This window comes from Salvia splendens, chromosome 21, assembly GCF_004379255.2.
Source record: "Salvia splendens isolate huo1 chromosome 21, SspV2, whole genome shotgun sequence".
In the NCBI taxonomy this organism is placed as follows: Eukaryota; Viridiplantae; Streptophyta; class Magnoliopsida; order Lamiales; family Lamiaceae; genus Salvia; species Salvia splendens.
This window is the reverse complement of record NC_056052.1, coordinates 17,549,618-17,577,578: the sequence shown is the minus strand read 5'-3', so window position 1 is coordinate 17,577,578 and position 27,961 is coordinate 17,549,618. Positions and strand designations below refer to the sequence as shown.

General features: G+C 38.3%; 1 long non-coding RNA gene across 1 annotated transcript; it reads right to left on the bottom strand.

Annotated features, from left to right (window-relative positions):
* Nucleotides 1–24,591: 24,591 nt before the first annotated feature.
* LOC121783520 lies at nucleotides 24,592–27,481 on the bottom strand. The gene is made up of 3 exons (XR_006046585.1): nucleotides 26,350–27,481; nucleotides 26,116–26,221; nucleotides 24,592–24,976 (listed from the first exon to the last, which is right to left on the bottom strand). It is a non-coding gene; the product is annotated as an uncharacterized LOC121783520 (long non-coding RNA).
* Between the last annotated feature and the right edge of the window lie 480 nt (nucleotides 27,482–27,961).

Sequence of the window (27,961 nt, the reverse complement as noted above, 5' to 3'; positions counted from 1 at the left end):
ATACAAAATTTCGTCCGTATGTGTGATTTTAGTGACCTCTTTATCATTTGATCAAATTTTTAACTTATAAAATTATTCAAGACATGAATTTTAACTGAAATTGACTTTAAATATTTCTTCCAATTATATATATCTGGATTCTATGTGAGTCGACGTATATTTAGATTTAATGCTCATCATTTTTCTATAAAAACTACTCTTTTAATTACATAGTAGTGGATACATTTTTTTTCGGCACACGATTTAAAATAAATTATGTTAATTGAGTTAAGTAAAAGAAAAATAAAGTAAGAAATAAAAAAAGGTAGTGTAATTTATTTTCCTAAGAATTATTTTCCTTGTCAACTTTCCTTTCTCGTCAACCAAACATGGCCTAGAGAATTCTATTAACTAATTACTTAATTACTAAATTAAAATTAACATCATTTTATAATGTACTAAATATATTAATTACAATGTTGAATGGACGTAAAAGGTTATTTGTTGAAATAAAATATATTCACATCTTAGCATAATTAAGATGCGCATATAAGATCCAATGGCTAAAAATAATATAAAAAATTTAAAATTACATTCAACAAATTATTAAAAACATGGATATGTACATATTTTTTCAAACATACTGTATTTATATATTCTTGCTATATATCAATATTATCAATATATAATTAAAAAAATCCCAAATTTGTGACACAAATTATAGTAAAGTCATAATTTTGTATCAAAACTTTTTGTACAATTTTCACTACTTTTATTATTATTATTATTATTATTATTATTATTATATGTTGTTATATATATTTATAATTTTGGATCCCATATAAAAATATTGTTTTTTATTTTAAAAAAATATTTAATAATTAAAAAAAAGTAAAATAAGTCGTGCATAGCACGGGTGTGATACTAGTTATTCGAAAATAGGAGTATTATAACGTCTATATAAACATTATGAATATTTTATATAATATAATTTCCATACCAACGCATCATTATTTCATAGGCTAGAATCTGAATTTCATATAAGTTCGTGAACCAATTTGTAACCATTTATTTTCCTTTCCCTCCTTTTTAGGTGAAAAAAGTCGCAATACCTATTTGAAAATGCACTATATCGAATTCTGAGAAACTGAATCTCTTTCATGTCCACATATTTTGGACAAAAGACAATGTTTATTGTTGGATCACAAATCATCCCATTCACCTATTGCTAGATGAAAATGCAAATAGAAAAACGCTGTTTATTCTACTTCTAACTGTCTCCTACAAATTTTGCAATTCATCCAAGTTTTGTTCTCAATATCAAAGACGACACACCTAGAAACCCATAGGCATTCATTCATACATAAAAAAAAAATTGTTGTATTCTCAATGTCAAAGACTGAGTATAGAAACCTTTTCACACCGATAAACGTGAAGTTATTAAGAAGGGGTTTGAAAGGATATGGGCTAGATTAGATTAATATGGATTAAATAATTATAGTTGGACTATAATTATAATAATCCATAAGCCCAACAATCAAGGAACCTAGTGACACACGTGGACCTCGATAGTAGTGGATTCAATTTGCATGACACAATCGTAGAAGAAAACAATACAATAAGTAAGATTTAGTTCCGTTGTGTATTACGTGCTCAACTTGCAATATGATTATGATTCTAGATCTGTTATTCCTGTATGCAATTTCTGCTGCGCTCATTAGATGAATACAAGAATTTCTAACAGTGATATCAGAGCCAGGTTCGATTCATAATATATTTGTTTGCTAATTACTTGTGGATTAACAGTGTTCATGTAATTGAAAAGTTTTCTGAAGATAAATGAAAACTACATCTGTTTACGGATTTAAAGATTCGAACTTTGAATCTGTAAATTTTGAAAACTCTGCGCTGGTTTCTAAGAAATTAGATTTCTTAGTTGACCAGGATTTTGAATGTGAGTTTAGATTCTTAATAAATGAAAAGTTACTGTTCGTTTACAAACTTTCAGCTTCAAAACTTAGATCTGTTATTCATGAACAGTTACTTTTCTTAATAAACGAAAATTTAGATTTTGAATCAATTTCTGAAAACCGTTCAACTTTCAAAATTTGGAATCTAAATTGGTTTTGAATTGGATTCCAAGCAAACTGAGAATTGAAAATTGTTCAAAATTTTTCGAAATTAAAATTGAGAATAAGAATGGTTTTGGAATCCAAAATTGACGAAACGATGGGAAAATTGAAATTGAATTTCAATTCAGTCAATTTCAATGAGTGGTTTTGGAAACCAAAACTGACCATAGCCATGACATTAGAACTTGGATTTGGAATTCAATGAATTGAAATTTGATTTCAATTGTACATACAACATCGAGGCGAACATGGATTAATGAAGTTGAAGTTGGGGCAACAAACATTCGACGAAAGCGACGAAAAACGGCGTGAAGGCAGCGCCATGGAGGGGGCGACTGTTCTTTCCCAGAACCCTAGCGGGTTTTGATGATCCGGGTCGGATCCGAATCGTGGTTTTGGTCACTGTAAATCACATTATTAATTTAGAATTAATAATATTAATCAAGCCAATGAATTAATTACTATCATTATTTTGAATAATAATAGTAAATATGTTTTTTATATTGTTTTAGAATTAATATTAAATATCTGTTTATATTAGTTTGGAATTGATATAGATTAGAAGATAAATTTATTGATTGGATTAATGGATTAATGAGCGAGAATTTGTTAATATTATTATTTTGGAATAATAAATAATATATGTGCTTATGATGATTTGGGGTTATTACTTGATTTACAAATTTATTAATTTAGAATTAATATAGATTTGATTAATTTCGTTAATTAGATTAACAAATTGATACATAGTTATCATCTGGAAATGATAATATATAGTCCACATCACAATATTAATTTGGAATTGATATTAGATATGTATAATTATATTAATTTAGAATTAATATAATTAAATCCACATTTAATTAGGGAATAAAATTTGATTTTATTTGTTGAGCATTATTTGATATCTTATGTGATAAGCATGCTATTGGATTTTATGCTTATTCATTTTAACTATAGTAGTTAGAGACCGTTTTATTGTCTGGGTAGGCGGCGTCCAGTATGTGTAGTCTGTGTTATACTTTGTCTGGGTAGGCGGCGCCCAGTATTTGTAGTCCGTTTTATGCTATGTCTGGGTAGGCGGCGCCCAGTAATTGTTTGAAATTTAATATCAGATATTATATTCACAGAACTAGTATCACACTTTTCCCCATAAAATATAAGTCTTGTTTTGAAACAAACGCATCGTCCATCATAATTGTTTGATGTTCCTAGCCTTTTCGACCACGAGTTTTACGCCAAAGTGTTTACTCTAAATCTACAAAGCCTAGGCTCATTCATAGATGCATGGTTGACATCGTGTGATGGGGTTGACTTGCTTAAATTGTTTAGTGACGCTAAAGCGACCTAAATAGTTTATGGATACATATTAATTGGATTATTAAACCAAGAATTGCAAAATAGTTGTTATAATTGGCTTGGAGGCCTACCTTGTGATATTATTGTAGTGATTAGCCAAAGCAGGGGCTGCAATAATATAGACTTGGATCTTGGACCACTAAAATTATATTTGATATAAATTCGTATTTTATGTTTGGGGGGACATAATATATGTTAAAATTAGTGGGAGCTAATCAATACAATAAACCTTTGTTTGATTAGTGATACAAATGTGATCTTTATATGCTATTCTAATTTGCTTTTCATTTTATTTTCTGTTCAGATAATATGTCAAAACTTATCTTATGAGTGTATGATGGAAACAAACAAATTGACTAGGTCAAATTTCACGGAGTGGCAGAGAGACTGCCCAAAACTCAAGGCAGGAGGTGCAATGAGTGGGAGTTCAGCTATGTTTGTCATTGAGATAAATATGTCTATGAATAACTCACAATCCAGGGTATTGGATACCGCTTGTGGTTCACACATTTGTAATAATATCCAAGGTTTAATTGGCAGCAGGAAAGTTAGGCCTGGGGAAGTAGACCTACGTGTTGGAAATAAAGCAAAAGTTGCTGCCGAACGCGTGGGAACATATAGATTAGATCTTACCTCAGGACATAGACTAGATTTACATAATTGTTATTTTGTTCCAGATATTTCAAAGAATATTATTTCCATTCCGATGTTGTACATCGAAGGTTTTTCCTTCCATTTTGCAAACAGCAGATGCTCGTTTTCTAATAATGGATTGTTTTATGGAAATGTCTCTTTAGAGAATGGATTATATATGCTTGAATTTGATAAGTCGTATTCTAGGCCTTGGTTACTGGTCGTATAACGTGCATAATTAGAATATATCTGCAAAACAGTTGCTAAAGTGTGCAGGGAAAGTGTTCTAGTCAGTATGGAAAGGCTCGGACAACTCAGGTGAAAAGGGCATCAGAATGTTGCTATACTGACCAGTATGCATGCCAAAAAAAGGCTCGAGATGGAGAAGAAGGATTGCTGGAAAGATCAGTCACAAGTAAGGGCAAAAGGGTCATTTCGCGAAGAGAGTCTACCCTAAAAATCAAGGGCAGACCTCCCTATAAAAGGAAGCCACTTGGAGAGAGAACGGAGGATCGACAACCTTCACACTTAGTTAGAATTCTCTCTCGGTAGATCAGTTCCTACAGCCTCGTCCTTCATATTCCCGTTCCTCGCCACAGCCATGGTCACCTGAGTTCCCAGTCTGTCGGAGACCCACCGTCCTTCGTTCCAGCCAGTTTGTTGCGTAGTGATAGCAGTTCCATCGCCCGGAGTGGCAAAACAATCTATATTTGCTTTCTTAGTTAATCGCACTTTGTTTTCTTACGTTGGATCGGTTACATTTTCGATTTTTGCTTACTTTGAAGTCTTAGTTGTGATCCAAACGTTTTTATGATATGAAGTCGTTTTCGTGCATCGGTTCCTGTTTGATTCTGTGTCTTTCTGCCTAGATAGCGTAGGTCTAGTTGTTACGGTAATTCCCAAGTGTTGCGAGCATGTTTTCATTTCCGAATTGATAGATCTGAGTTCATGAGTTTAGATAGATGTTAGATTTTAGATCTGAAATGGTTAAGTGTGAAAGTCTAGTTTACGTGATTTCTGTCACCTTGCATGTCACCCAGTAAGCGTAATTTCAGTTTCGTTAGTTTAGTCTTTTGATTTGGAGTTTAGATTGTAGATCTGTTCTTGTGGAGTTGTTAACCTGAAATTCTCGTTCATGGAATCTGAGTTGTTTGATTTGTGTTCATACTTGTTGGAGAAGACAATGTCCATATCCAAATTTGGGACCACTCTTACTTTTTAGTTACTTTTTGCTTTTGTCCTTTACTTTTCTCTACTTTTTCTGCTGGTACCCTACAGATCTGTCAGCCTAGTCACCTAACTACCACTTTTCTCTGATATGCCGTTTCGCCTTTTATAGTAACCCCGTACCTCCCACATAATTTCTGAAACATAATGTTCCCTACTCTCACGTACACAGCTACTTATCAATCATCTCTCACACCTCCTAGTCAGTAGAGTACCACTTTAATTTCCAGTCTAGTTAGAATCTCAACCCAAAGCGTGGTAGCTAACCAACCCTTCCAGAATATCACCACAATTACCAAAACGCATCATCTCTGTGGGATTCGACACTTACCTCCACTATACTAATCAGTAGAAGTGGGTTGAGGAATTTCTTTGATAGCCAGGTTCAGGCTTAGTCGGGGTTTCCATCCTAATCAGTAGGATACATCCTTGCTTTAACGACACCTGCACAAACCTGCACCTATCAAATGGCGTCATTGTCGGGGATTAATGGCGTTATTAACTGTTATTGTGTGTGATACTTTGGCGTATATATTGTTCATAATGTTTTCCCTTTCTTTTTGAAGGGGTTGGCAGCGGAAGCGTGCATAAAACACTGATCACATAAATTTGATCTATTTAGCAGATTATTTAGACAAATTCTATTAGCGTAATTATCACTTGTATCATGCTCATAACTTGAATTAAAATCATGCTTTAGAATATAAAATCCCTAAAACATGCATACTACGGAGTTAGCCAAATTACCTCGTTGATTCGATCAAGAATCGAAGATAGCTTGCGTCTTCTCCACGTGAAGATCTTCAGTACTCGATCTCGGATCTTCTGACTGGTGTCCCGGACTATACGCTGATATTTGTGTAGGCAAATCTCACCAACGTACTAGGACTTGAATAACGAAGACAGAAACTGCTCACGGAGGAATCACAAATTTCGAACTCTCTCTCTCTAGAGGGGGACAAAAATTTTGATAGAAAAAATTATGTTTTCTGTCTCCTTTATTCTCCTATTTATATAAGTCACATATTGGGCCCAGTCAAGGATCTAAGGAAGAATTTGGATCTGGCCTCACCCAATTAGCTTTTTACTAATTAAATTGAACCCACAATTTAATATAAGCTTATATTGGAATATTACAAGCAGCCACTACAGAAGTAATATTGCACTACCTTCCAAATCTGAAATTACAAGTATTCCGGGTTTCCTTTAATTGCATTTAATTTTATTTCCCGTGCTTAAGATAGAAACATCCATTAATTAATTATTGTCTGCTATGGACTTAATTAATTAACATATTTTAATTTCCAAGAGTGGACTTAGCAAGAAACACTTATTTATTATTCATAGAGTAATTAAACTCCAACTAGCTAGGTTCCGAATAATAAAACCTTGTTTCGAGCTCCTCTTGTGGATGTTATCAAACGAGACTCTCCTCGCGCACGATTCAACGTAATAGCAATCCTAGCACCGCTAGATAATGATCACCACTACCCAATACACCTGGATCGTTGGGTGACGAAAAACCCGCACCTTTGGTAAGTCAAAGTAGTAGATACTCAATATCGTATGCTCAATGCTAACGTACATTGCTTAAGAAATTAATTATCAAGACCTCGTCTTTCAGTAGATAGCATAAAGACTCGTCTTGCTGTTAGATCCATTCAGTGCTATACCACACCAACGCCATCTTATTTCAATAAGGCTTAGAAATAATCGGACTGACATTGCAACCTTTCGCGATAGGTAGTCTAGGGCTATCTAGGTTGTGAAATTCTTATTTTTCTTTGTTTAGAACTGACCGTGTTACCTTAAATTGGACGACACCCACAACCGTTCTACTAAAACAAAGACTTAGACTTTGTTACATTTCCTTATACATTTAAATATGCAATAAACAACCATTAAATGTAAAACATAATAACATTATGAAAAAAAATAATCTGTTGCATTTATTGGAAAATAACAATTAGAGTTTTACAGTATCCAATCACTCGAAATGTGATTTCTAGTATACAAAACCCTAACAGTTTTTCTTTCAGTTTATGAGAAGCAGTTCGGCTCCTGACCAGTGGAGACCGAAAATACTCCAACGAGGGACTAAACTTGTGACCACTCGTTCTGGCATGTCGACGGCCCTGTCTGACCTAGGCACGAGTAGTGACGAAGAGCAAGACACCATGGAAGGAGGAATACCAGAACAGTTGCTACAGTTGGAGGGTAACCCAAGGAGAATGGCTACCCATATAGATGAAGACCCGGAGATAGGGACGCTGAACGCGCATACCGGAGGAGAACCACCGCAAGCTATAGTTGTCACCCCCAGGATAGACGGCTTGTGATGTGAAGCCCCATGTTATTGCAATTCTGCCCACGTACTGTGGAAAGAGCTATGCAGACCCCTACGAATTCCTTCATGAGTTCTGTAAGATTTGTAGGGCATAGAGAAGACCGGCGGGGGCAACCGAGGATGATTACAGATTGAAGGCTCTGCCGTTCGTCCTAAGAGGGGAGGCCAACACATGGTTCATGCGCCTGCCACCCGACTCCATTGAGAGTTGGGCCAATTTCAAGTCAGCCTTCTTAGGCGAATTTTTCCGTCATCTAAGACGAGTGCGCTGAAGAGAGAGATCACCAGTGTGAAGCAAGGGTATGATGAGCCCTTGAGTGATTATTGGGCGAAGTATATGAGTCTTTTGGATATATGTCCGAACCATCGTATGGCCGATATAGAGATACATCATACCTTTTATGAGGGGATGAACAAGGCAACAAAAGACTTGACAAACTCCTCGTCAGGAGGAAGTTTCACACAACTGAGGATTAATGAAGCGAAAAAGGTCCTAGGGAAGCTTCTGAGCGCGAAGAAGGAATACGACAATTCAAGGGACGGCTACAGCAGAGAAAGAATTACGAGTGCTTCGTCTACTGACCAGGAGCAGAAGATAGAGAAGAAGATGGATTTGAAAATGGAAGAGCTGGAAAAGGTACTCCTGAGCGTGATCGAGAAGAACACACCACCATCTTCTCCAACTGGGAGCTACAAGGGTGCAGAGCAGGGAAATCAAGGACCGGGCTATGATCAGCCTAATGACTTCGTCAACATGGAGCAAGTCAATGCTGCTGGGTATTATAACTCTAGTGGGAATTGGATCCAGGGGAGACAGCGGGACGCACCATGGAGGGACCATCCAAACTTTCGATGGGGGGATGGAAATCAGAATCAGAATCAGAATCAGAACCAAGGTCAAGGTCAGAACCAATACCACCCCCACCCGAACCAGAATTCCAACCGTGGCCCAACGAATCCCGACCACCAATCCAACTGGTCAGGAAGGAACCAACAACCCCATAGCCAGATCCTACAGAACCAAAACTCAAACTCTGTCTATGTACCACCCCACCAGAGAAACTTCCAAAATTACTAGAGTCAGCATAATCAAGCTTCCCAACATCAGCAGAACCAAAACCAGTTCCAAAGCCAGAACCATTTCCAAGGCCAGAACCAGAATCAATATCATCAAGACCAGTGCAACCCTCCTGGCCAGTATAACCACTACCCATCTAACCAGAACCAACCAAACTTCCAAAATTACCAACCCAACCAAAACCCCCAGTATAACCATCACCAAGGACTAAATCAGTCCCAATATCCTAACAGGTCGAGGAGATCTATGGAGGACATGATGGGAGAATTGCTCGCTTCGCAGCAAAGTATCAAGGGTGAGTTGCAGTCCAATAATGAAGTAGTGCAGGGGATGCAGAATGCCCATAAGGAGAATAAGGCAAACATAGACATGATGAATAGGCAATTGGCTCAGCTGGCGAGTTCAATGAGTGAAATGAAGGGAAATTCAGGAAAACTCCCATCTACAGTCAATGTTCCTGAAAAGGCAAACGTGAGCAAGATCACATTGCGGTCCGGTACTGCCTATGAGGGACCCCAACCGAAGAAGTCCAACGGAGAGCCTAGTGGGACGAATATACTGAAGGATGTCGTCTCGGAGGGAGAGCTCAACAGACCTCTACCTCAGATGCAGGATCCATTCTTTTTGGATAAAGCACCATTGGAAAAGAATGAAACAAGAGGCGTACTGCCCAGGAGAGACCCTCCTAAGGAAACGGAACCCACGAAGGAGGCTCCAGCCCAGAATGTACTCAAGGAAAACTTCGGGAAGGCTGTTGAAGGACCGTTTGAAGAGGCGAAAGGAAAAAAACCATTCCCTTACCGTTTTGTGACCAAGAGGAAGAAGGAAAACCCAGTGGATTACATGTCAATTTTTAGAAAGCTGGATGTCACCATACCATTCCTCCAAGCCGTGAAGCTACCCCCACTTGGAAATTTTATCAAAGAATTCATAGCCGGGAAAGCCCAGAAGGATGGAAAGATCGTGGTGGAAGGGATATCGTCAGCAATTGTGCAGGAAAATCTACCGCCCAAGAGAGCTGACCCAGGTATGTTCACTTTACGTATAACTATAGGAGACGTAAAAATCGAGCATGCAATGTGTGATCTGGGAGCTTCTATAAATGTTATGCCATTGTCAGTATATAATCGGCTAAAGGGAGTAACGTTATCGAGCACTAGGGTATTAATCCAACTGGCTAATAGGTCATGCATAAATCCTGAGGGTGTGTTAGAAAATGTGTTGGTGAGAGTGCATGATTTTACTTACCCTGCTGACTTTTATGTGATCAAGATGAGTGAGTCTGAAGCTAGAGAGTCTAGTGGTATTCTGCTAGGGAGACCGTTTTTTATAACAGCCAAGACAATCGTGGACATGGCTGAAGGTACAATTTGCATCGATTTTCATGGAGAGAAATTCACATTTGATATCAATGAGGCCATGAAAAAGCCTATCGATTCTGAAAATCTATGCTACGTTGATGTAATTGACCCCCTAGTCCAAGATTTTCTTGAGACCGAATTATTGCAGGAAAAGCTCCAAGCTTTGGATGTGTATGAGCAGGCTGATGTAGAAGCGGCTGCATGGTGCGATCTGATCAGTAGTCAAGGGTTAACTGATGAAGAGATAGAAGGAGCAATTAAAGATTTCTGTCAGAAATCGGAATTTATTGGAGCCGCGGGGGCTCAGCTACCAGTAGTACAGAGGAATTTTCAGATGAAAAGTTAGAAAAAGAGGGGGATACTGCAAGAAGCATTCTACCGGCTGACATACTACCCCCACAAGTTGAATTGAAGAAGCTGCCGGCGAATCTGAAGTATGCCTTCCTAGGGGAGGAAAACCCATACCCAGTGATCATTAGCAGCAGCCTGACAAAAGAACAAGAAGCAAAGCTACTGAACGTTCTAGGCAAGAACAAAAGAGCAATTGGATGGAGCCTTACAAATTTGGTGGGAATAAGCCCCGACGTCTGCATGCATCATATCAGGCTAGAAGAGAGGGCGAAAGCACATCGAGACTCGCAGAGAAAGGTAAAACCCAATATGCGGGAAGAAATATTGAAGGAAATCTTAAAGTTGTTGTCATTAGGGATTATCTACTCGGTACCCGATAGCGAGTGGGTCAGCCCTGTCCACATGGTTTCCAAGAAGTCCGGGATTCAAGTAGTTCAAAATGAAAGGAATGAGCTGATACCAACAAGGCTAGTCACTGGTTGGCGAATGTGCATAGACTACCGCAAGTTGAACGCCGCAACCAGGAAAGACCACTTCCCACTACCGTTCATCGATCAGATGTTGGAGCGACTGGCGGGGAAGAAATACTTTTGTTTTTTGGATGGGTACAACGGGTATTTTCAAATCTACGTGGACGCTGAAGACCAGGATAAGACCACCTTCACCTGCCCATTTGGAACCTACGCATACAGACGCATGCCGTTCGGTCTTTGCAATGCTCCGGGAACATTCCAACGATGCATGATGAGCATATTTTCCGATCTGATCGAGGAGTGCATAGAGATATTCATGGACGACTTTACAGTCTATGGAGATTCTTTCGACTCATGCCTTCATCATTAGGATGTAGTTTTGGGGAGGTGTCAAGCAAAGAGCCTAAACTTGAATTTTGAGAAGTGTCATTTCATGGTCACAGAGGGCATCGTCCTAGGGCACGCGGTGTCAGAGAGAGGTATCCAGGTGGATCAAGCCAAAGTGGACGTCATTTCCAAACTACCTTTCCCTACTGACCAGAAGGAAATAAGGGGTTTTCTGGGGCATGCAGGATTTTATCGAGGATTTATAAAAGACTTCGCCAAAATCGCCCAGCCCCTTACCAGACTTCTTCAAAACGAAGTGGAATTCAATTTTGATGAACAGTGCAAGACTGCTTTCAACCTCCTCAACGAAAAGCTGGTATCTGCACCAATTATTCGAGCTCCTGACTGGGATCATCCGTTCGAAGTGATGTGTGATGCCAGCGATTACGCGGTGGGAGCTGTTCTGGGTCAGAAGGTCGACGGGAAAAGGTATGTAATTTTCTATGCGTCTAAAACTTTGAATCAAGCTCAAAGGAATTATGATACCACTGAGAAGGAGATGCTGGCCGTGGTGTATTCATTCGAGAAGTTTCGGCAGTACTTGTTGGGATCCAAGGTCATCGTTTATACTGACCATGCAGCCATTAAGTATCTAGTTACCAAGAAAGAATCCAAACCCCTTTTGATCCGATGGGTACTCCTGTTACAAGAGTTCGATTGGGAGATAGAAGACAAGAAAGGGGTCGAAAACAAAGTTGCGGATCATTTGAGCAGGATAGTGCAAGATGGGAGCAGCGAGGAAGTGCGAGATCGATTCCCTGAGGAACACTTGTGCGAAGTGATTTTCGCCTCCAGAAAAATTGACTGGAGAGAAGTGATGAAGCTTACTGGCCAGGATGTGACAGAAAAAGGAAAAGAAAAAGTAGGGCAGGAACCATGGTATGCGGACCTAGCCAACTACTTAGTTTCAGGAGAGCTTCCAGAAGTGCTGAACGTCACCAAAGCTCAAAGAATAAAGATCAAAAGTGAAGCAAAATACTACTTTTGGGATGACCCATACCTTTGGAGGGTAGGAGCCGATCAAGTGATAAGAAGATGCGTTCCTGACTGGGAGCAGAGGGACGTGCTAATGCATTGCCACTCCTTAGCATATGGAGGACATTTCGGTCCCAAGAAAACGGCAAGAAAGATTCTGGACAGCGGTTTTTATTGGCCAACCCTCAAAAGAGATGCCTACGAATTTTGTAGAAGTTGTGAGCGTTGTCAACTGACCGGTGGGATCTCTGCACGAGATGAAATGCCACAAAAACCGGTCATTGTTTGTGAGCTGTTCGACATATGGGGAATGGACTTCATCAGTCATTTTCCCTCGTCTTATGGGAACTTGTATATCTTAGTCGCAGTTGACTACGTCTCCAAGTGGGTAGAAGCCAAGGCCACAAGTACGTGTGAGGCGAAGGAGGTAGCCAAGTTTCTCAATATTAACATTTTCAGTCGGTTCGGGGTACCAAGGGCCATCATATCCGATCAGGGAACCCATTTCTGTAACCGCACTATCGAAGCCTTGATGAAGAAGTACGGTATGCACCACAGGTTATCTAGCCCCTACCACCCGCAAGTAAACGGTCAAGCGGAGATCTCTAACCGAGAGATAAAGAAGATTCTGGAGAAAACGGTCAACCTTTCTAGGAAGGACTGGAGCATGAGGTTAGAGGATGCTCTATGGGCTTATCGAATAGCCTACAAAACTCCCATAGGAATGTCTCCATACAGAATCATTTTCGGGAAGATGTGCCACTTACCAGTTGGGATTGAGCACCGAGCATACTGGGCAGTACAACAAGTAAATGTGGATGCTACAGCCTGTGAAGAGGAAAGGAAGCTACAGCTACAAGAGTTAGAAGAACTTAGATTGGAATCATTTGATTCAGCCATGTGGTATAAGGAGAGAACTAAATTATGGCACGACAGAAATCTAAGGACCAAAGACCTCCATGTTGGCCAGAAAGTACTACTCTTCCAGTCGAGGCTGAAGCTAATGCCTGGGAAGCTCAAGTCAAAGTGGACAGGACCCTATATCATAACCGCACTCCGTTCTAATGGAGCAGTGGAGATTTCAGGGACTATTCCTAACTCTGAACCTTTTATCGTAAATGGACATAGGCTGAAAGTGTTTAGGGAGAATAATGATGTGGGTGTAGTGGATGAGATCCCACTGCAACCACGTACTAAGGTTGCATACTGACCGGAAGGATAAAGATTTGGAATTCCACTAGGCTAGTCTCTTTTGAGCGAAGTTTGCACATACTGGCCAAGTAGAATTCCAAATTTCCTAAGGAAAATGTAAATATTGTAAATACGTGGTAGTTAATTAAATCTCTGCATGCAATTAAAATTAAAATCCAAAAAATAGTTTTCGGTCCTTAAATTTAGTTTGGAGTACGTACTGACCACCAGAATGTAATTTTGGTGAAACTCCCAATTTTATTTAAGTGTCATTTTTACTTTGTTACTAATCTGGGAAAATATAGGTGGAAATCATTAAGAGACGAAATTTGAATTTGGGGCTTGTTGCAGCTTTGCAGGCGGACAGCGACTGGGAAGGCGCGTGTGCAGAAAAAGATAGACGACGTCCAACCAGGAGGCAGAGCTCTCAACCGTCTCCCACACGAATCGACGCCAACCTGGAAACCGCTCATAGCCGGTTACAAACCCTCAACTACCCATTCTACTCTCATATCCAAACCGTCTCTCCCCTTTCATCTCACAAACCCTCACCTGCAATTCTCTCTTCCAAAAATTTCCGCCGTCATCCACATAAACCAACACCCATATTACCACCAGAAATCATCGATTTAAGCCATGAGAAAAAAGAAATGGGCAAAGAAACAAACCGGTGAGAAAGCCCCTTCAACCCGCAGGGAAGAAACCCCAGAATCGCATCCGCCACTAGGAGAGCGGACGCCGAACCCGCAACCACAGGAGCCGATTCCTCAGGCTACGGCGATGGTTTCTTTGAACGCACTGGCGGAGTTCGTTAGACAGCAGGACCCGAATAGAGATTGGGCGACTGCGTTGGCAAGTTTCAACCTAGTCGGGGGTAAATCGAGCACAACCGGAGAAGCCCCGGCAGTAACTGCAGCAGAACCGATCGTGCAACCCACAGTACAACCACCCACTTCTATTCCGAGTTCCTCAACAATTCCACCAGAAAGGGAATCTTCCTCGGCGACCACACCGCCAGAGCCCTCGGAACCCTCCCAAACTCAACAACAAAGCGACTCGATGGATATTGACCCCATCTCCGCCTACTACGATTCTGACCCAGAGGAAAGGGAAGCGAGAAGAAGAAAGGAGCAGATGAGTCAAGAGAGAGGAGATGAACCAGAAAGAACGTCGGTAGCGGAGTCTACTCCTCAAGAAATGGCGAGGGAGGAGATAGATCTGAATGAAACCGCCCGGAAGCAGGGCCTCATGACTGATGAGGAGTTTGAAGCGCTTTTGAACGAGGTAACTAGGATGGACGATGCCACGATGGCTGAGGATCTGGACCTCGCATCAAGGGCAGTAAGAGAGGGTGGAGAAGCGAGTGCAAGGAATGACTCAGAGGACCAAGTCAACAAGCCAGTAGATGAGAAAGAAGGAGGGACAGAGCCGATAACTCCCCAGCCAGACGCAGGGGAGAGTGATACGCATATTGATCAGGAGGAGCCAGTAGCAAGAACAGAGGTACCAGAACCAGTGGCACCTCCAGTGATAAAACCGAAGGCCGTCAAGCGAAAGTTGGTGTTGAGGGACAATCCCAAGGTAGTACGACCAAAACCGAAGAGAGTATCGCAGAGATGCCTAGGAAAATGGGCATCCAGCAAGACTAAGGCGAACACAGCAGCAGATCCAGTGGAAGTTTTAAGTGAAGAGGACAGGACTACTCCTACAAAACCTGGGGATGAGTCCTTACCGGCTACTAACCTGGAGGATGCCCAGAGGGAAGCTGAAGTGGTCTCACCAATGCCGAGTGACCAGAGAGATGAGGCTGAGCAGATGGCTGAGGGTCTGGACCTCGCATCTGAGTCAGTATGTCACGTCGAGCAAAGAGACGATCGTATACATATCCGCGTAGAGACCCGCCCTACTGCCCAAGACTAGCCTTCACAAGCTAAGAAGAAACCGGAAGACAAGCATGATAGTGATGAGGATAGGTACCAAGAAGAGAGGAAACAAAAGGGGAAAGCCCATGTTACAAGGAAACCAAGCAGCAAGAAGCAATGCACAGTGAACATAGGCATCGTCATCACAGACCCAGCTCAGAGAACCCCACCGCACCGTCAAGAGACAGACGACAATGACTACGCTGCTAGTGAAGATTCAGACTCCGACAGTGATATCTCCCTGGAGGACGATGAATACAGAGAACAACAGCTTCCACTGAACCATCGGGAACTGGTACATCCCCCGGTGGAGAGATTGAAGTATAGACGCTGGACAGTGGACCTCACTGATGAGCTGGTGGATGAGATGAAGCTATTCGACTCCAAAAAGCTACAAGATTCTTTTGATAACAAGGATGACGGGAGCAAGCAAGTTAAGTGTGGAAAGGTACTCCATTTCCCTTCCCTCGATGAGTTGGATGCCCGTGAACCTTTTCTATCTTATGTGCGTGCATTAGGATTTGATTGGTTATTGGAGAATGAGGATCCGAATATCTCTATTAGGCTAGCGAAGGAGTTTTTCACTACATTCAGATTTAGGGTCACTTCAGACTTGGATGAGGAGTCAATAAGCTTTAGGTTGTTTGGAGGAGAGATAAGCATGAGTTTGATTGAGTGGACAGTAAGATTGGGGATGTGTAGTCTGGAGGAGGCCATAGGGCAGGCCGGAGTGGAGAAGCAGGGAACGGGGAATTCCCCTCAGACACATCGATTTTGAGCCACAAGAGGCATGGGAAGAATTAACTCACCCGACCGCTGGGCAAATTTCATCCACTATCTCCCGCTCCATCCACTTCAACAACCCGATCTTACGCCTGGTACAGCTCTACTTGGATTTCAACTTGCTGGGACAATCGAATTCGGTCGTCCGAACATCAATGACAGAGCTATACCTCCTTTGGTGCGCCAAGCGTGGGAAGAGAATACATCTGGGATTCTGGACAGCTTACCAGTGCCATCTCATTGCCACCCCTCCTGCGAGAAACCTCTCCCTCTGCCATATCTTGGGTGCATTCGTCAGAAACATCATCATCATCTCGGAGGCTGAAGACTTATCCCCCCTAACCATGGTGGACCCTCCTGGTCTGTTTGATACACCATTCTTTGTCCGAACGAATACTGTTTACATGAGGCAGGGTGTACCGCGTTTCTACGCGATGGGGGAAGTAGCTATTCCGGCTGGGAGAGTTGCAGCGAGCCAGGGAATTGGATAAAGCAGTGGAAGAGCTAGCGGAGGCAAATCGACAAGCTAGGGCGGAGTTGAATCGCCTGACAAGTGTAATGGAAGGAATTCTGAAGGAGTTAGCGGCAGGGAAGTTAGTACGAGGAGTTGGAACGAGTTGCCACGGAGGCCAGACTAATGAACCAAGAGTACCAGAGAAAAAAGTAGCTGAGACAGAAGAAGAAGTAGCAGAACAGACAGAATCTGAGGGAAGTGAATCCGAGTCCGAGAGAGAGGAGTCAGAAGAACCACCTGCACCAGCCCCTGCCCCGCGGAGGTGCAGGAGAAACATGTGACGTCCACCCCACTTGACCAGTTAGTTTTCTTTTTCTTTTCAGTTTTAGTTTTCGTATTTTATTTGTTTTTCTAGTGCTTTTAGGTAGTATAAACTGTGTAGTATGTGAGTAAACCCTATTCATAACACTTAGACTATTCAATAGTATAAGTGTGAGAAGTACGGGGTTTACTACTTTAACGCATGTGTTTGTGTTTATGTTGTTTTCTTTTCGTGTGCATGTTAACTCACACTTAGCCTACTGCGTAGCCTAAGTGTGAGGATTTTTTGTATATATGTGTTTGTTTTTGTTGAGCTCTGTTTAGGTTTAAAACTCTCCCACTTAGCCTATTGCGTAGTCTAAGTGTGAGAAGTTTTTAGTATCAGCATGTGTTTTCTGGTTTGGTATGTCTGTGTGTCAGCATACTAGCCATTACCTTTTCCACTTCACAGCCTTATCTGAGGGCAGACACTTGTGAAGTGGGAGGGGGGATGCAATGGCCAGTATGACATATGTATATATTGTGTTTAGTGTTTGTGTTAGTGTCTTTCTAGGTCTAGTTTTTTAGGTCTATTACACGTGTTGATTGGGCTTAAAACTCAACTGTCTCGAGCTGACGGTGAGGGGAATCAAAGGAGATAAGACATGCTGGAAAATGGAAATCACCCCCCTTAGTATCTCCTAGTCAGTATAGATGATGCGAGTATGAGAGAAAAGCCCATCTTTAGAGCCAAACACCAAAGCCCTCTTTAAATGTGAGTTAAAAGCCTAAAGTGGAACCACTTTCCACCAATTTGGAAAAGAAATGAGTGGCTACCACAAGATTCCTAGGGTAAAGTGACCGCGTGTAGCAAGACCTGAAGGCAGTAGGAAACCCCCCCCTAAAAAAAACCCACCTTTAGAACCTTTTTTCTAGCCATATCTACACCCATATATAACCCCCTAGCCACTAGGACTGTGTGTGTGCAAGGGATAAGACAAATAGGCAACTGGCCAGAAGGACATATAAGAAGAAGACCAATTGGAAAGGAAGAGGCCAGGAGAAAAATGACCAGGTAGTCATTCCAGGTCCAAAAAGATAAGAAGGAATAAGGGTGGCGAAGCCACAGAAGAGAAGGAGAAATATGTGAAGAAAATGGTCGAAAACACTTGACCACACAAAAAAGATAAGAAGGAATAAGGGTGGCGAAGCCACAAGATGCTACTGACCAGTTGGAGACCAATATCAGAAAATGTCCAGCCGAAGACTCAAATGCACACCGTTCTCCCACATCAAAATAAGTAGTAGTTTTGAGCCTTAGGAACATCCACCCCAAACACTACAAACCAATAGCCATGTTACAAGTCTTAAAGACCTTCAGGAGCTGCACGTGAAATCCGAGTCCAAAGCATCCGTGGTTTAGCGCTATGACAGAATACAGTCCTAACATCCCCGGTGAGGAATGAGTGACTGAGAGAATCTGGTGTTAGGCAGCGAGTTTGGGTGATCTTGACGAGCAGATGTACTGACTGAGAAGGAAAATGGGGGCAACGGAAGTTCAAGGCGGTCTAAGGCCGGATTGCACCTGATCCCAAGGGGAGGGATGGTTGAAAATATAGCCCGATTAATGTGTTTAAGTGTTTCTTTTGTCTTTTATGTGTGTTTGTCTTTGTTTATGTGTTTTTCTTTGCGTCATAGTTTAGGGTAATAGAGTCGGTCAGGGGTGTAACCAGGCTAGAATTCGACTTATTTCTTTTTGTTTGTTCTTCACGCTAGAGGACAAGCATGTGGTAAGTGTGAGCAGTTTGATAAGTCGTATTCTAGGCCTTGATTACTGGTCAGTATAACGTGCATAATTAGAATATATCTGCAAAACAGTTGCTAAAGTGTGCAAGGAAAGTGTTCTAGTCAGTATGGAAAGGCTCGGACAGCTCAGGTGAAAAGGGCATCAGAATGTTTCTATACTGACCAGTACGCATGCCAAAAAAAAGGCTCGAGATGGAGAAGAAGGATTGCTGGGAAGATCAGCCACAAGTAAGGGCAAAAGGGTCATTTCGCGAAGAGAGTCTACCCTAAAAAATCAAGGGCAGGCCTCCCTATAAAAGGAAGCCACTTGGAGAGAGAACGGAGGATCGATAACCTTCACACTTAGTTAGAATTCTCTCTCGGTAGATCAGTTCCTACAGCCTCGTCCTTCATATTCTCGTTCCTCGTCACAGCCATGGTCACCTGAGTTCCATCAGTCTGCCGGAGACCCACCGTCCTTCGTTCCAGCCAGTTTGTTGCGTAGTGATAGCAGTTCCATCGCCCGGAGTGGCAAAACAATCTTTATTTGCTTTCTTAGTTAATCACACTTTGTTTTCTTACGTTGGATCAGTTATATTTTTTATATTTGCTTACTTTGAAGTCTTAGTTGTGATCCAAACGTTTTTATGATATGAAGTCGTTTTCGTGCATCGGAACCTGTTTGATTCTGTTTCTTTCTGCCTAGGTAGCGTAGATCTAGTTGTTACGGTAATTCCCAAGTGTTGCGAGCATGTTTTCATTTCCGAATTGATAGATCTGAGTTCATGAGTTTAGATAGCTGTTAGATTTTAGATCTGAAATGGTTAAGTGTGAAAGCCTAGTTTACGTGATTTCTGCCACCTTGCATGTCACCCAGTAAGCGTAATTTCAGTTTCGTTAGTTTAGTCTTTTGATTTGGAGTTTAGATTGTAGATCTGTTCTCGTGGAGTTGTTAACCTGAAATTCTCGTTCATGGAATCTGAGTTGTTTGATTTGTGTTCATACTTGTTGGAGAAGACAATGTCCACATCCAAATTTGGGACCACTCTTACTTTTTAGTTACTTTTTGCTTTTGTCCTTTACTTTTCTCTACTTTTTCTGCTGGTACCCTACAGATCTGTCAGCCTAGTCACCTAACTACCACTTTTCTCTGATACGCCGTTTCGCCTTTTATAGTAACCCCGTACCTCCCACATAATTTCTGAAACATAATGTTCCCTACTCTCACGTACACAGCTGCTTATCAATCATCTCTCATACCTCCTAGTCAGTATAGTACCACTATAATTTCCAGTCTAGTTAGAATCTCCACCCAAAGCGTGGTAGCTAACCAACCCTTCCAGAATATCACCACAATTACCAAAACACATCATCTCTGTGGGATTCGACCCTTACCTCCACTATACTAATCAGTAGAAGTGGGTTGAGGAATTTCTTTGATAGCCAGGTTCAGGCTTTGCCGGGGTTTCCATCCTAATCAGTAGGATACATCCTTGCTTTAACGACACCTGCACAAACCTGCACCTATCAGAATACAAACGGAATATTCTCAATGTGCAAAATAAAAGACTTAAGCTATGTAATACGGATAATGCTACTTATCTTTGGCATTGTAGACTTGGTCATATCAATGAGAAAATGATAGCTAGATTGCGAAAGTTAGACTATCTAAATTCATTTGATTTTGAATCATATGGTGCTTGTGAATTCTATCTCAAAGGAAAGATGACTAATAAGCCACTTTCTGGGAAAGGGGTGCGTGCTAATGATGTGCTAGAGTTGATCTACACAGATGTGTGCGGACCGTTTCCAACTCAAGCAAAAGGTGGTTATTCGTACTTCATTACTTTCACTGATGATTTGACAAGGTATGGATATGTGTATCTTATGAAACACAAATCTGAGGCCTTTGAGAAATTTAAAGAGTTTAAGTGTGAGGTTGAGAAACAACTTGGGAAAAGTATCAAAACTCTTCGATCAGATCGAGGAGGGGAATACTTGAGCCGAGAATTTCTTGATTACTTGAAATCGCATGGAATTCAGTCAGACTGGACACCTACTGGTACACCACAAATGAATGGAGTATCTGAAAGAAGAAACCGAACATTATTAGATATGGTTCGATCCATGATGAGTTTAGCTAGTCTTCTTTTATTTCTCTGGGGTCATACTTTACTAACGGCTATTTACATTCTAAATAGGTTCTTTCTAAATCAGTCGAGAAAACACCATATGAGTTATGGTGTGGCAAGAAAGCAAGTCTTAACCATATCCGGACCTGGGGTTGTCCAGCTTTTGTTAAGAAAATGATGACTGATAAATTGGAAACTAAAAGTGAGAAATGTTATTTTGTGGGATATCCTAAAGAAACTAAAGGGTACGATTTCTACTGTCCTGAAAATCACAAGGTGATAACATCAAGGAATGTGACGTTCCTTGAAGGCAGTTATGTCTGCAAGGAACAAGGTCAAAATACAGTAGATCTTGAAGAAATTCAAGAACCACAAGTTAACAATGACAAATTTGAGATAAGAAAATTTTATTATATAATGATAATATTGAAAACTGTACATGAATATAGAAAAAAAATATGGATATAGTAAGTTTGAAAAATAAAATCAATGTACATTTCCATGTTTTTAATAAATATGACCACAAATTAAATTAAATTATTTTTATTTTATTCATATAATGTAATATGTGCATTTATCTTATAATGTACCATTAACTAAGTAGAAACTTAGTAGAACAATGTAAGAGATTGAGCCACAAAAGTTGCAAGTCAACCAACGTTTAGTTTACTTTTACTAAAATAAAACATGGAAATTCAATTTTCTTGTAACAACATTATTGATTATGCGTTTAATTATTTAAATACCAATAGCTATTTAAAATCTTTTCAATTCATCATCTCTTCTAAAACCTTTTCACTTCTCTTCGTTACTACACGAACCCAAAAAATCTTTTCACTTCCAAAACCTTTTCATTTCTACTTCCCCAAAGATTATAATAATAATAATAATAATTAATATTGTAGAGGTTTGATTAGTAGTGGAGTACTACTATTTAACTTCAAATTTTTAAATAGGTAATCAATATATCTTCAAAAAAAACTTTATACTTCCACCTCTCAGTTTAATTTATTTTCAAAAACCTTTTCATTTCTACTTCTCATAATTATCTCAAAACTAAATAAAACCTTATTATTATTATTATTATTATTATTATTATTATTTATTAGCATTGTGATAATCATCTAAAAATGCAAAAAATTATCCTATTTTCTTATATTATTGTAAAAATGTATGAAAGTATATATGTTGCAATCATTTCATCACATACATTACCAATCTGCATAATCTCATCAAATGGCTTGAAATTAAAAAAACATTTTAATTCTATGAAAATATTAATTAACCGTTGAATTATAATTGCAGGAGCAAGTTTACATTGCAATAATTTAAGATTGCAATGGTGAGACACTTCCTAGTCGAGCTTCATTTCATTGCAATATAGTGACCCTATACACTAAAAATCCAAACCTTAAAACCTAAATCCTAAACCCTTAACTTTAAAATATACTCATTATGACCAATAAATGAGCCAAATATCAATAAAATTCTCCCTCCGCCCCAATTCAATTTTACTTTATTGATCACTAATTATATTTTGGGGGTTTTAGATCTGTATTCGATATCTTACATTTGGGTCGGCTTACTTGATCATCCTTACTGATAGAAGAGGTTTTTTACCTGAATCTTGGTTGTAAATCTGTTTATATGCTCATATCAAGAAAATGCAATATTAATTAAAAAAACATGATGACATTCTATTTTTTTTTTCCTAAACGTCAATTTTATAAATTAAAAATGAATTGGCACTCATTAATATTATTAATTGTCAATCAATCAACGATTCACCTATTAATTTCATGCATCTAATTTTATAACAGTTTTTAAATATCATATTTATTTTAAACGACTAAACTAACTCCTTAATAATTCTTTCAAGCCCATGATATATATCCAACTACAACAACTTTATAAAATAAATAATTTAATACAATTTGTTTATTAATTGTATTTATATATTAAATATACTATAAATTGAATACAAATTTCAATAACTTTAAAATAAAATACATTAAATATATTATTAACATTTAAAATTACATAACATATACCATAATACTAATACTATTAAAATAGCGAACATTATTATATAGTTTTATTCATAACATATACCACAATACTAATACTATTAAAATAGTGAACATTATTATATAGTTTTATTGTTCTTCTAAGATCTTGGATAATCACGAAAAATTGAAGATAAAAGATATAAAAATTTAATCTTATTTTACAATAATGTAGATATTAGCTAAAATCAAATGTGTACAAATAATTATACCACTATTATTTCATAAATATCTCCCTTCTCGCTAGTAATTATTTAGCCCAAAATAATGATGTCCAATTTACAGTTAGAGATGAAATCCTAAATCTAAAAAAAAATCGTCGTTTACTTCTATGTTTCCTCGCAAAAATTTTCTGCGTACTCACTTCATCAAGATGAAAGGTTCTAGTCCAACCTTTATTCGTTTTCGAATTGAACCAGGTACAGTTATCATGCTCTATTCGAAAAATACTATCACAAGGAGGAAATGAATGCAATTTTCAAAATTTAAAAAAAAACAAAGAGGACATGAATGCAATTTTCAAAATTTAAAAAGGAGTTTTGCGTTCTTTCTCCGCTGGTGCATTCTCATTTTAATGGTGCATTCCACCTGGTGGACCGCCGTCCCTCTTTGTCCGCCCTCCACGATTCCAGGATCTTCGGCACCACCCGGGGATTCTACCTATCAAAACGCACAATCTATTCCCTCCAATCACCGCTTCCCGATCAATTCGGCGATAGTGCGCCTTTTAAGCTGCTCGATCGATCTCATTTCAAGTCCTTCCATGCACCTTCCCAAAGCTCTACAGTTTCTTAGACATTGGAGGAAAAGAATTGGGGAAGGAATACAATATATGCAGATGATTTATATAGAACCAAAGCAATTTGGATTGGTGCAAATGAAAAGTTGTAGTGGCTTTAATAACTGAAATAATAATGCATGAGTTTCATTTGGCTCATCCTATAATTTGGTTCATTATGATTTTGCAATTGCTTATGGAGAGTGCCAAATCCTCCAATTATTATAGTTTATGGGATCGTTGTGTCTTTTGGCTTTCCATTTCTTTGTAACCCTATTAGCTATAACTTAATTGTGATTAAAAGTTATAATATGCATTTAAATTAACCACAATGGCATTTTTGTTAAGTAACGCCTCAACTTTTCTTAATTGCATTTACATCCCTTGTATAAAATTATTATTCAAAACATCCACTACTAGAAAAATGGTATTTTGTGGCACTTGAAAGTGTCAAGAGAAAATAATTATCATGGCACGTTGTCTTTAATGGCACTTTATGCAAGTGTCACCGTGGGTACACGTAGCAATAGGTTGTGTGTAAGGATAGACTCTTTGTTAATGCACGTAAAAGTGCCATGATGATGACGTCTTCTGGCACTTTAAAATGCGGTAAAATGCTATCTTAGACTACACTAATTTAGTTGATTAGAAATTTACAAAATACCGCCCATAAATAATTTTTATTACAATTCCACTCTATATTTCATATAATTTACATTTTACCCTACAAATTTTTATAATTTATATTTTCATCTTTGAATATTTAAAAATTACACTACTTTAATATATACTTTAAATTCTTTATATTAAATTTTTATATTCATATATATGTAATTACATTTTCACTTTCAACACAAAAAAAAACATATTAAACTATATAAATCATCAAACAAAATTTCATAAAGAACTCATGTCAAATTTGAATTAACATAAATCCAAACAAAATTTCATAAACTACTCATCCTAATAAAATGTCAATTTTGAATAACAGAAATCCCAAATACCTAATGGTCTTCCGACAAAACCTATGTGAACGCGCATACTCAACAATAATGTGTTGGCCATCTTCTACTCAAACAATATCGGCACTAAAAATTGTGAAGCCCCAATCTATCCAAAAGTGCATAGCACATTTGCAGACACATTGCTTGTTCTTCAAAATGACAACACATTCCTTGCTTAGCTGAGGTGGGATCATTGCACAGTACTTGTCCTTGTCCAACACTAATGCTAAAGGACCGTTGCTATCTCCAATACTCAAAGCTGCAATAATATTAACAAAATGAATTAATACATATATAACTCAATTGGCTACAGAGAGACGTACGATATAATTGATTATATAAGCCTATTTACCCAAGGACCTGCTGGCATTATTCAACACAATCTGCCACATACAAGTTAGCAAGACAGTACAATAACACATGCAAAGAATAAGTTAAATAAAATAATTAAGTAAAACAACAAATTATTATATACAGAAAAAATTTGTTGCATACTTTCTAATAAAATATATAACCAATTAATATGTGAACGGGTAATGTTCAAACAATACTATTCTAACTGCATTCTTCTCTATTACTATCCTGCACTGCCCTCGTTTATCAAGATACTAAGAATATGCACAATGGAAGCCCCAATCTCACATGGCTTCCATACACTAGAAAGTAATGTTACTAATTTAGCACAGAATAATAATTTAAGCAAAGAATAAATACATTAAGGTGGTGTTCAGTTTTCTAGATAGAATAATACTAGGATACAATTTATGATTCAGTTGGGAGATTATTTTAGTCATAGGGGGTTAGCTATGACTAATTATCTCATGATTATTCATCTATGATTGAATTGTGGGATTGAATCTCATGAACCAAACACACTGCAAATTTAATCCAGGATACAATCTTGCAAACCGAACAATCTCTAACTGTTTAGAAGTTATTCCTACACGACTATGTCCTATTTTATGGTTCATTGAGCTATTACATGGTCTCTCTGATCTAGTTATGATTCTTGACCCACATGGCCACACCAAATAGAGACCAATATTATTTGTAGATTTTCTTTACATTTTCCATGTTGTTAAATGATTAGCTCCAGATTATGCTAAATTACTACTAATTGATAAACTTATCAGAACTTAATAATGAGCCACTTATTAATCAAACACAAACCTTTCATGAAGGGTAAGAGTATTCAAATAGTCATTATTCAAATTAACTAGGAGTTCTCGTACATAATTAAAATTAATAACATAACATGAACATAGTCATAGTCAACAATGAGAAAACAATATGAAAGAATATTTCAACCACAGTCAGATTAATCAAACATAAAATAAGAATTCAAAACCACCCTGTCACCATAATACCTAAAAGAGTTCCTAAACAAAACTTACTAACCTTAGTTTGAAAATCATCTCAACATGAAGAGGTCTATCATCCTTGATAGGGTCTTTAAAATTTAGTTTCCTTCTTGACATTTCTCCTGAGTATGCAAAGTAATTAACTGCATATACATAGAGTAATTAAATATTTAGTCATTAAAAGCTTAAAGTTTGCCAACAAATGAAGGATATCAATTACGATAATCACTATTGTAAATGAAAATGATTTCCATCAAGAATAGGTGTTAACCTCAATATTGCAACCGCACCCTATTCCAAAAGAAATGAAAGCCTAATCAACACTAGTCTTCCATGTAGAACACAGTCAGCTATAGAAGCAATACAACTTCACTTGAACTAGGGAGTGGGTCAACAAAGAATTTTGCTTTGAAGATTCTCACTTGTTTTACCTACTATTAATAAAGTTCAATACAAATTTAGTCCAGCTTCAATAGATATAAACTAGAAGCTAGTAAATTCAGGCTAAGTGCGTGAGATAAACTATATACAATTAAAAGAGTAAAAAATCAAAGTACAAACCAAAAAGGCATCTTCGAGGGTAAGTTCTACAAACCTGGAGCACCATTAATATGTAAGCACAACCATGAAGAGTTCACCATCTACGGTATGCTAAACAAACTTCTAAAATTTCGGCAGAAATAATAGAAATAAGTAAAAGTAGATAATGTTAAAATTGAAAATAAAATGTAATTAGTTAGGTTGATTTGTTGGATTTTGCTCTTTTACTTAGCCTATATATAAGGCTCCTTATTGTAATTTGCTTGAATAACTTTCCAAAAATGTAGTCCATTAATGAAAACTCTCCCCTGTCGTTCTCTCTCTTCCTCAGGCATTTTCATCTTCATTTTTCCTTCATTCTCCTTCAATGGAGATTTATTCATCATCTTCTTCACTATTTTTCACAGATAACACCCATGTCCATCTAAGACTCACTGATATTGAAGAATTTAATTAAATTTAATAGATATCAATAAACTCCCACTCAAATTATGCGTGAATTTTCCCCTGCATTCTTAGATCTGGACAAAATTAATCAATGAATCCTAATTAAAAATGAAATTTCCTGCAACCACTTAACCGAGAAAATGCATAAACAAAGACGAACGGTAATTTTAAAAAATATATCCTCCGTAAATGAGATAATTCCTGAATCACATCACAAACACAGAACCTGGAATTTACCCGGAAGCCGCGAATTCTGAGAATTGTATTCTCCGTATTTCTCTGCAATTCTAATTTTAAATGAGAAATGAAACTATCGATGGACTTGGTAGTTTAATGGAAAGGAAATTATGATTGGGGGAGGTTTTGAAACCTATGAGGAATTTGAAGGTGAATCGTGAGGGAGGGAAATTGAAATATTGAAATAGTTTAAACCCACTATTGGTAGCACTTTTATTTTTTCTCGACACACTTACGATTTTAATATTTTTTATTTAAATATTATACAATTATTTTTTGTATTAGCTACCAAAGGAAGTGTCACTAAACATGTCTCATTATCGCACTTATTTTGAAATGCAGTTTTAGCGAATGCTACAAGTGTGGTAAAAAGCTAATGTATGGATATAGACTAAAGTCTCAATTTGGTCCTTTACATATTGCGTTTTTTTTTATTTTGGTCCAAAATATTATCTTTTGAATTATTTGGTTCCTCACATTTGAAATCGGATCACATTTGGTCCGTTTTGGACGGTTCCGTCAAATTTTGACGGTTTTAATTATCGGGTCACAAATCCGTCACTAATCCGTCACTAATTGGGAGAAACTGACTCGTCACTAATTCGTCACAAAACACACACACTCTCCCAAAAATCCCTCTCCATTTCTCCTCCCAAAAG